We start from the raw sequence: 11,329 nt of genomic DNA, 5'->3' as shown, positions 1-11,329 counted from the left end.
AAAGGAGAGGAAAAGAAAAGGCAGTTCATCTCCTGCCTCAGAGTGTTGAGTGCAGAGAGGCCCTTTATCATGAATGTGGATTCTTGTCATGACTTGGTCATTAATCAGGTGTGTTTTGTTTGGGCACAATTTTAATTACTGTCATTTTTTCCAGATCTGTACCATGGAAGGGAACAGTTTAAACCAGTAGCTTCAAACCATATGTCAGAATGGTGTAGGAGGTTTGTTAGAATCATAAGTTGTCCAAGTCCTCTTCCCAGAGAGTCTGGCTTAGGAGTCCTCAAGTGGGGCCCAAGAACTTTTGCTTTTACCCAGCTCTGCCCAACCCAGCCTCACCTTTAAAGGGTCTGTTGAGCAACCAGTTCTTTGAGTCCTGCTTCTCTAGGTGAGTCTGAAGGATGTTCTGTCTGCAAACCTGTGATTTTAATAGAATTAGAGAAGGAAGAATGCTGGTTACAAGTAGAGCTGGCAGGCAAGTAGGTATAAAATAGGAAGGGGGCACATGGTGACAAAGCAAGTATACATCTCATGATGGTGACAGCCAGGGGTGTGGCCATATGGGTTTATAGTGGTTAGTAGAGGCAAATAACCAGGTGGGGGTATAGCTCAGGGGTAGAGCATTTGACTGCAGATCAAGAGGTCCCTGGTTCAAATCCAGGTGCCCCCTCTCTATTTCACTTTTCTTTTCTTTGTGAGATAGAGTCTCACTCTGTTGCCCAGGCTGGAGTACAGTGACGCAATCTCGGCTCATTGTAAACTCCCCTCCCGGGTTCAAGCAATTCTCCTGCCCCAGCCTCCTGAGTCACTGGGATTACAGACGTGCGCGACCATACTCGGCTAATTTTTGTATTTTTAGTAGAGATGGAGTTTCACCACGTTGGCCAGGCTGGTCTTGAACTCATGACCTCAGGTGATCCACCCCCCGCTTCGCCCCCTCAAAGTCATGAGATTACAGGCATGAGCCACCACACCCGGCCCCCTATTTCCTTTTCACTCACTGAACATGATAGGATGTTCTACTCTTAGCTTTTCTTCAACACATGGATTCATTCTGCAAAGGAGGAGAGAGAGGAGGCAGGTCAGGTCTTCACTGGAAAGCTCCCCCTGACACCTGAAGCTCCAGAGAAATCCGATTTCTTGAAGACTAAGTCAGTGCTCATAGGTCTGGGGTGAACTTTTTTTTTTTCCTTGCATATCTCAACCCTCTTAATTTCATTTGGGGGATTCACAATTGTGTAACTCTTGGTGGAAGACAAGATCCTGTCTCTGGTTAGGGAAAACAACAAGATCAGATATTTCCTCCCCCGAAATGTTGGGGTGTGAGTCAGGGTTCTTCAGAGAAAATAGAATCAATAGGGTGCATGCGTGTGTGTGTGTGTGCGCGTGTGTGCATGTGTGTGTATACATAGAGATTTTAAGGAGTTGGATCATGCAATTGTGGGGACTGGCAAGTCTAATACAGGACACGGCAGCAGGCTGGACTTGCAGGAAAGAGTTGAGGTTGTAGCTCGAGTCTGAAGACAGCGTGGGGGCAGAATTCCTTCTCAGGGGACAGCAGACGTTTCTTCATAAGTCCTTCATCTGATTGGATGAGGCCCATCCACAATTTGGAGGATAATCTGCTTTACTCAAAGTATGGATTTAATATTAATCACCTCTAAAAAATACTTTCACAGCAGCATCTAGATTGGTTTGGACAAATATCTGGGAACCATGGCCCAGCCAAGTTGACACATTTAAAAAAAAATTTCTTTTTTTTTTTTGAGACAGGGTCTTGCTCTATCACCCAGGCTGGAGTGCAGTGGCATGATCTCCGCTCACTGCAACCTCCACCTCCTGGGGCTCAAGAAGTCCTCCCACCCCAGCCTCTGGAGTAGCTGGGACTACAGGTGCGCACCACCACACCCAGCTAATTTTTGTATTTTTTGTAGAGATGGAGTTTCTCCATGTTCTCAGGCCGGTCTCAAACTTCTGGCCTCAAGCAATCTGCACACCTCGGCCTTCCAAACTGTTGGAATTACAGGGATGAGCCACTGTGCCCTGCCAAGACATAAAATTAACCAGCACAATTGGTAATGGCTAATGTTTGGCCAACTATATGCCCCTAAACAAGACTATGAATGTTGAGTAAATTGCACATAAGAGGCAGGGCGAATTTGGAATTCATTCTGGAAATGGCAGAGCTCTGGCAATGGCCATAGGACCAGAGACTGCAGCCAGCAGCTATCGTGGAGACAGTGGCGGCTGAGGTCCTGCTTACTTGATAAGCCTGGCTCTGCAGGCTTCTCTGAAGTGCGTGAACTTCTTGCCATCCTGTCAGTGATTTCCCTCTGTCTCCACTCACCTTCGATGGCCTCTTCTTTAATCACAGTGCCCTGGCTGGTACCAGGGATGTATAAAAAGTGATTTCAGGGAAATGAAGGGAACGTGAATTGGGAATCTGGCCTCATTAAACTTGAAGGTAATGAAAACGTTGGTAGCTTGATTTGGGGGTTAGAAATCCAGAAGCCCATATCAGACTGTAGAAAAGTTGAGTAATTTTTGCCTGCAGTTCCCTCAGGACCAATTTGTATTTCTCAAAGTATAAGTGGTCTTTGGGCAGGATGGCTGGTCCCACCAGTTTAAACAAAGCAAATAGTCAGCTCACGTGTCACCCTGTGTGATCTGTTCCACGTGGACTGAAACACAGGCCTTTTTCTGTCTGTATCACAAAACTCTCTGATCTCCTGCCCCCGAATAAGCGAAACAACTGAACATGAGAGCCAGGGCTGATCCCTGTGGGTGCCAACCTTTGATGTCCATGGACTTGGCAGCTTCCCCCAGTCTCCCAGCTGAAAATAGGTCAGTGATGAAGAGAGTGGAACTTCAGGAATTGTAAGGTGGATTTATGGAAGCATTTGGAAAACTCGATTTATCCCAAATCACCAAGTCTACCTACTCTCCAAGCCTGCCCCCTTGTTCCTGCCTGAAAGCCGACCAGCCCAGACGGCAGGGTTTTCACTGCAAGAGATGGGTTTCCCCACCCCTCACCGTCCCTTGACCTACGATGAGAGTAAGATCTCAGCTGAGCCTGGGCACCAGTTGCTGAGAGACAAAGACTCACACACCAGAATCATTCCCAACTGGCTAATGTCTGTCAGCAAAAACCTCAAGACCATGTGTGGATGTGGATTCTTGGAGTATTTTATAAAGTAGAAAGAGTATAATTTTAAATGAGTCTGAATTTTTTATTAGGAGTATGCCCAATTAAAATTCTATTGAAAACACCATAGCTGGAGCAGCTGGGATAAAATTGTTTGCTCAGTTGGTGGACCTAAGCCTGGATTCACAGGAGGCGAATCCTAAATGCATTTGAGATACTAGGGATTTCTTGCTATAATGTAGAAAGAATCCATAGGCTTCAGGGGGCAGGTAAGCTGGAGTGGATTTATCACATGTGACTTGCCCTGGCTTGAAAAATACAGAGATGTGTGGCACTTCTACAGTCTTTTTTTTTTTTTTTATTGAGGTGGAGTCTCACTCTGTTGCCCAGGCTGGAGTGCAGTGGCACAATCTTGGCTCACTGCAAGCTCTGCCTCCTGGGTTCATGCCATTCTCCTGCCTCAGCCTCCCGAGTAGCTGGGACTACAGGCACCCGCCACCACGCCCAGCTAATTTTTTGTATTTTTTAGTAGAGACAGGGTTTCACCGTGTTAGGCAGGATGGTCTTGATCTCCTGACCTCGTGATCCGCCTACCTCGGCCTCCCAAGTGCTGGGATTACAGGCGTGAGCCACTGCGCCTGGCTGCACTTCTACATTCTTGAAAATAATTTTGGTAGCCATTCTCTGTGGACAGAGATGCTGGTGGGAGGGATGATAGCGGAAAGGGAGCCCCTGATTTCAGTGGGGCTGGGATGATCCTAGGGTGTCAGAGTCCAAGCAGTGTGATACTTTAGCCCAAAGCGAAGTTTGGGTGTTATTCTGTGGTCTGTGCCGTACAGGTCTTGGCTGTGACTCATCAGTAGTGAGGTTTTTAGGCCTGAGAATGGGAAGCCCATCGTGGTCCCCTGGATGTGTAGACCTGAACTACCACCATAGCCCGCACAATGGAGGTTCCTGGCTCCTGACCCATTCCCCAGGTCTGAATCTGCTCAAAGATCCTGCCTCCCCTGATGACGAGAAAGCCAAGCTTGAGAAAAGAACTCTGCCACAATACCCAGTCATGGACTGTGGATCTTCCTGCCACATTTCCCCTAATAGGCCCTTCAGCCATTTGGCTGGAAACTGCACTGAGGAGTGGGAAATATTCACATAATTTGGGACTATTGGTGGCTCTGCTGCATCTGTGAAGCTTCTGGAGATCCAGTAATTTGGGTAACATCAGAACATCCCAGAAAAGACCACATCCTGCACTTTGCCCTGTTTGCAACCACCATCAGAGGGGGCTCGGGAGCGCGCAGTTACTACCCATGGTGTGCTGCGCCCACCCGACCACCACCAGAGGGGGCTCGAGAGCGCGCAGTTACTACCCATGGTGTGCTGCTCCCACCCGACCACCATCAGAGGGGGCTCGGGAGCGCGCAGTTACTACCCATGGTGTGCTGCGCCCACCCGACCACCACCAGAGGGGGCTCGGGAGCGCGCAGTTACTACCCATGGTGTGCTGCTCCCACCCGAAAGGCTTTGTACAGGGCCTAGGGCAAGAGAAGCCCCTCCAGCTGTTGGGGGAGGGGGGCAGTGTGCAGCAGAAGCAGCCACCTGGCTGTACTGACACGGCTGGTCTTGGGCGCATCGAGGGTCTCCAGCGGGTGGAGGTGCTGTCTGACATCTCCAGCAAGCTTGGGTAGGGGAATTCACCACTCAGAGTTTGGTAATCAAATGAGTGAAACACAGAAATGAGGAGTTTAGAGTTTATTTTGCCGTAGCTCGGCATGGATCCAGTAGGAAGTCACTTTCTTTTTTTCCCTACACCTTAATGTTCAGAACAGCGTGAAGTCTCTCATCACAGCCCGTTGTGCTGGTGTGGCTCTGACTGAAGCCTGGCTGCCGAGTGCCCCTGGGATCCTGCCCAACTCCTCAGCCTCTTGCTGCAGGCTTTCCTTCAGTGTTATGAATTGCCTGACAACTGTCACCTTATCTGTTTCAGGTAGTCAAAGCTAGCTTCTGGTTTTGTACCCGAATTTTCTTTTTCTTTTTTTTTTTTTTTGAGATGGAGTCTCACTCTTGTCGCCCAGGCTGGAATGCAGTGGCACAATCTCGGCTCACTGCAAGCTCTGCCTCCCGGGTTCACGCCATTCTCCTGCCTCAGCCTCCTGAGTAGCTGGGACTACAGGCGCCTGCCACCACGCTCGGCTAATTTTTTGTATTTTTAGTAGAAACAGGGTTTCACCATGTTAGGCAGGATGGTCTCGATCTCCTGATCTTGTGATCCGCCTGCCTCGGCCTCCCAAAGTGCTGGGATTACAAGTGTGAGCCACTGTGCCCAGCCGTGTACCCAGATTTTCTACCTGCTACATAAGTTGGTGTTGGGAGTGGGTTTCAGGCAACAGATAATTATGAAAATGGTATTGATTCCCAGACTGGCTGAGGCTAAATTTGGAGGCAGTCTAGTTAATCTTTGGGCCTGGGAATATGGTATAACCTACAGCCCACACTGGCAAAATAACTAAGAATATTACTGCTGGTGGTCATCTGGAATGAAGTGCCCACTAGGGACCAGGCTTCCGGATACACGTTTGCTTCTTGTCATTGAACTGGAAGCTGGCAGTGTAGCTGATGTACTGGGATAGCATAGAGAAAGAAACAACAAAAAGTTCAATGAAAAGAACCAAAATCTCTCCTTTTTAGCTGCCATGAGGCTTAGCAGAGAGCCAAAGGCAGTGTTTGATTCTGCAAGATTGCTCAATTACAGCCTTCCTAGTGTGAAAATCTAGGACTCTGGGCCGGCCTGATGGCTCATGCCTGTAATCCCAGCACTTTAGGAGGCCAAGGCAGATCCTTAAGGTCAGGAGTTTGAGATTAGCCTGAACAACATGGTGAAATCCCGTTTCTAGTAAAAATACAAAAATTAGCTGAGTGTGATGATGGATACCTGTAATCCCAGCTATTCAGGAGGCTGAGGCAGGAGAATCGCTTGAACCCAGGAGGCGGAGGTTGCAGTGAGCCGAGATCGTGCCATTGCACTCCAGCCTGGGTGACAGAGCAAGACTCTGTCTCAAATTAACTAATTAATTAAAAACAGGAACATCTAGGGCTTTGATCTGGAAAGAATGAGACCCCCAGGAATGGTCACGGGGATCCATGGAAGATTTGTAGAACCCAAACTATACCTAACATGAAGTCTTCTGCACCTCCTCTGCCAGCCAAAGACAACCCTGCTTCTCCTGCTGCCCTTGTTCCAGCGCTGCTCCGCCTCTTCCCTCACCACACCCTCCATTTTTATTTTGATCCACAATTTGAGAAAATCTTAGCATACTCACAGAGTCAATTACAAAGTCACACCTTGAAGATGGAAGCTTCAACACAAAAATAATCACCAGACTATTCTGACTTATAGCATGAAAAATCTGGGGAATGTGTGCAGAAGTGATTTCTCGACAGCAGTTGTCTAAGGAGGGTGGAAACAGTTAAATTCTACTGCATTTAGTGCTATTGAATTCTGCATTTGATGTCCTACTCGGAGCAGCTGGGGATTATTTTATTTGCTCAACTTGTTGATTAAAATCAGAAATCAAAATTGTTCAAAAACAGATGAAATTGAGATGCCCTGAACAGTAACTCTACACTTTTTTTTTTTTTTGGACGGAGTCTCGCTCTGTCGCCCAGGCTGGAGTGCAGTAGCGCGATCTCGGCTCACTACAACCTCCGCCTCCCAGGTTCAAGCGATTCTCTTGCCTCAGCCTCCCAAGTAGCTGGGACTACAGGCGCATGCCACGATGCCCAGCTAATTTTTGTATTTTTTAGTAGAGACAGGGTTTCACCCTATTGGCCAGGCTGGTCTCGAACTCCTGACCTCGTGATTTGCCCATCTCAGCCTCCCAAAGTGTTGGGATTACAGTCATGAGCCACTGTGCCTGGCCAACTCTAGACTTGAAAAGACTGGAAAGGTGAAATGTACTAAATTCATGTGACATTCCCTCCCTCCCAGCCCCGTAGCTTCCACTAACACAATGGTTAGGAGAAAACCCCTTCAATACGTTATTTAGAAGCACTTTATTTCCTGGAGCCCTGGCATCTTTGAAAACCATTTTAATTGCATATCTTTGTCAACCAGTGAAAGACACTACAGCTAAAATGAATTCTCTAATTCAAATTGAGGATGAAGGGGAAGAGGCTAGAAGTTGCCCTTGACCACCACATGTTGGGTGGCAATGGCTGCCTTCATAGCCTGCAGAGCCACACACAGTGTCCATTCAAATGGTCTTCTCATGGAGTTCTCAGCACCTACACAGAATGTGTATCTATGCAGTTTTCGTTTTCACAAAGAGCACTGCAATGACCAGCCATGTATGTACCCTTTTGCACACTTATATGAGACAAAGCAAATGCAGATATTTAAACATTTTTATTGCCAAGCAGCCTTCCAGAAAAGATACCCCAATTGCAGTTCATCCCAGCAGCCCCGTATGAGAGTACCCACCACCTTTTAAAGAATTACAATAATTTTGATATAAAAGGAAGATAAATTCAGGGATATGCCTGCTGTTAAATTCAAAATTCTTATGCTTACAGAACAGGAGAGGGGACACTGGTAAGGGAGAAAGGCAGCTCCAAATAGAAAGGAGGCTGACGGGAGAGCACCAAGAAGCTGGGCCTGGGTCAACCCTGCAGCAGCAAGCACTTCAATCCTCTGCCCAGGGCTGTGCGTTTTAAGTTTGGAAGAATAGATACCGAACTCTGAACAGGAGTTATTTTACTGGTGCGATTATAGGATTATTTGTTTTCTTCCTGATTTTTATTGTGTTTCCTAAATGTTCTATGTATTTTTAAGTCAACAAGCATTTGTTGAGAATCTGTAATGTACTCAACAAGAGGCCAGGAGATACTGACATGAGATTTTCAAGAAAAGTAGTATTTTTTTTTCTTTTCTTCCTTCTTTCTTCTTTCTTTTTTCTTTCTCTCTCCCTGTCTTCTTTCCTTTTTTTCTTTCTCTTTTTCTCTTCTTTCTTTCATCTTTTCTTTCGTTTTCTCTCCTCTCTTCTTTCTTTTTCTTTCTCTCTCTCTCTGTCACTCTTTCTTTCTTTCTCACATGGAACTTGTCTGTGTAATAAGAATTATTGACTCCATTCTTAACAGATCTTTGCCACATCATCAGTAGCCCCTGGGGTGGCTGTGATCCTGGCATCCATCAGGTGTTTTAGGGCCTAGGATGGTCTGGGAGTGGCATCCATCACTACAGGTGTGCCTGCCGGAGAAAAGGTGCACATTCTTCAGTGTAGTCTGTCCTGCTGCCAGGGAGGCCAGGGGCTTGGGCAGGACAAGGAGAGGGTCCTTAGTCCTAGTTCAGAGGCCCTTAGGGCCTGGTCTTTAAGTCCTCCAGGTATTCAGGCTTGGTGCCTCCCCAGCTGTGCTGACCTGCCAGTGTGGGGCCTCCTGTGAGAGACGGGGCTGCATCCTCGCCTAGCATGGAGATGGCAGCCTTTCTGGACAAATGTCTCCCGCAGTGTCAAGCAAGTCTCTGCAGACTCTGCCAAGTCTTGGCCATAGGGTGAGGGAAGAAGACCGCAGAGGAGTATATGGTAGAGAAACCCGAAAGTGCATCCAGTGGTCCTGGGGTGAGGGAAGTGGTGGTAACCCCAGATGGGTACTGAGGGAGGGAAAGCTCAGGTCAGGGCAGAGGAGACTTCTGGAGTTCACAGGAAGCACAGGACAGGGTGAGCTCATGGCCCAAAGAGGCAGTGTGTAGTGAGATCAATCTGCTGGGTGCCAGGGGTAGACTAAGAGCAGCAAATGGAAGTTACAGCATGCTGGAGTCTGTGGGTGAGGCCACAGTGGTCAATATGCTAAACCTAAGTGACAGCAGAGAGAAAGCGTAGCTCAGGAGTAGAGTATCTGACTACAGACCAAGAGGTCCCTGGCTCAAATCCAGCTGTCCCCTGGCTCTTATGCTTTTATCCCCTGAGCCAGCTGTTGTTCTGAAAACTTATGAGGAAGGCAATGGGCGCTGCCACCCAGCCCTCTGGTGCTGACTCAGTCCCTCTCTTGTGGCTTGAGGTGGATGTTTGTATTATTATATGACTTTAGGAACCCAAAATAATGTGAGTCTTGGAGGAAAGCATAGCTCTGCAACATGCTGCATCAAATAGGTGTGCCAAATATTCCTGCCTCGACCTCGGGTGGTAAGGGCCTGCTCAGATGTTGAATGTGGACTATGTGCAAGGTGGGGCTGATAAACTGCATCCCACGACGGCAGAGCTCTGGTCTAGCACCAGGGCTGGTGGCTGCAGCCAGCATCCGGCAGGGCTGCAGTGACCCCTGGCCAGCACACTCTCTGCCGTGACTTTGCTGTGATTCTAAGTTCACACCTTCCCGTCAGTGCTTTGAGCTCCTGGTACTGTCAGCGATGGTTTCATCTGTTTCCATTAGACAAAGTCAGGTTCTAGTTTTGTGCCTGCGTCTGTGACTAGAACAGAAATTGGTACCAGGTGTGATCTGCAAGCAAGCGATCCTCGAGAAATGGGTATGTGGGAGGACACTGGAGTTAATTGTCAGATCTGGTTGTACTGAAGTCAATAAAAATCCAGCTGGTTCTTCCTGGATGGGAATCCAGCAGACCAGGGCTCACAACAGCAGAAGAGCTACATACACTGGTGTCTGTGATTGGCTGAAATGGAGCCCACTGAGGGCAAGAGACCAGCTGCCATAAAACAGGAGAAGCTGTAGGTAGGGGGCCGATACTAATGCATGGAGAACTACTAGGCTAGAGCAAAGGCCCGGCTTCTCCATGCAACTCATGGAAGGGCTCCTAGAGCTTCCAGCATTATGCTGAGAGAATCTTCTCTAAGGCTCCCGCGTGACATAGCAGAAAACCAGAGGCAAAATTGGATCCTGCAGTTGCTACATTCAGTGAAATGCACAGCCTCCCTGGGCTCTCGTGTGAAGGCTGGGGCATTTTTCAGGAAAGAACAGCAATCTAAGAACTGTAGAGAGAATTTACGAGAAGATGTGGAGAATTCACAACAAAAATCCAAACAAACTCCAAACTCTGCCAAATCTCCATGACAGCAAAAGCAGCCTCCTCTCCAAGCCGATGAAGCGTCTCACAGAATGGCCAGCAGCCCTGGCCCCTGCCCACCAAATGCCAAAGCTGCCCACTCAGTGTAGTAACAGAAAATATCTAGGGGCTTTCCCACCCATCGGGACCCCTGTGCCACAAGTCTGGAATCTACGTGGCTTTTGACTACAGCAAGGGACAGGCACCATGTTTCCCTGTGGATGTGTCTTGTCAGGGAAGGTGCCCGGTTTGCCTGTGTTCTGACGTGCCTGGAGCCGTGGCTCAGCCACTGGAGGGAGGGATTCCTCCTCCCAGTTCAGAAGCCCCTTTAGGCGTGGGCTTTGGATCCCCAGACAGGCAGGCTTACGCCCACTCCCTGTCCCTCATATGTGCTGACCTACTGAGTGACGCCTTCTGAGACAACTGGGCTGCTCACCAGGAGGGCAGCTTCCCCCTCCCCTAGGGTCAGCCCTGCAGTCCAAGGCCTTGAATTTGGCCTTGGGATAAAAGAGGAGGAGAAGGTAGAAAATAGAAAAAAAGGGCCAGGTAGGGTGGCTCACGTCTGTAATCCCAGCACTTTGGGAGGCCGAGGTAGGCAGATCACCTGAGATCAGGAGTTCGAGGCCAGCCTGGCCAACATGGCAAAACCCTGTCTCTACTAAAAATACAAAAATTAGCCAGACGTGGTGGTGCATGCCTGTAATCTCAGCTACTTGGGAGGCGAAGGCAGGAGAATAGTTTGAGCCTAGGAGGCGGAGGTTGCAGTGAGCAGAGATCACACCATTGTACTCCATCCTGGGCTACAGAACAAGCTCCATAAAAAGAAGAAGAAGAAGAAGAGGAGGAGGAGGAGGAGGAAGAGGAGGAAGCAGCAGCCACAGCAGCAAAATCTAGCCATGGTCTAAAGGGTGAGGGTGAGTGTGGGGTGGAGGGGGGTTGATTTTAGAATAAATGTGCAATAATAAAGAGGCAAAGGAAGGAGAGATGTAGTGGATGATCATTCCAGCAAGAAGCAATGTCAAAGGTCATGCACTCAGCTTGAGACAGAAGGAGGAGAACGGACCACACAGTACAGAGGAGGCTCTGGGACTCAAATGAGGGGTCAGGGTCAGTGGGAGAGGGACAGAGCCAATGGC

At 48.5% G+C, this 11,329-nt stretch overlaps 1 non-coding gene across 1 annotated transcript; it reads left to right on the top strand.

Annotated features, from left to right (window-relative positions):
* Positions 1–595: 595 nt before the first annotated feature.
* On the top strand, positions 596–667 carry TRNAC-GCA. Its single transcript has one exon. It is a non-coding gene; the product is annotated as a tRNA-Cys (tRNA).
* Positions 668–11,329: the final 10,662 nt, after the last annotated feature.

This window comes from Theropithecus gelada, chromosome 3 (genome assembly GCF_003255815.1).
Source record: "Theropithecus gelada isolate Dixy chromosome 3, Tgel_1.0, whole genome shotgun sequence".
In the NCBI taxonomy this organism is placed as follows: Eukaryota; Metazoa; Chordata; class Mammalia; order Primates; family Cercopithecidae; genus Theropithecus; species Theropithecus gelada.
This window is presented reverse-complemented; position numbering and strand designations above follow the sequence as displayed.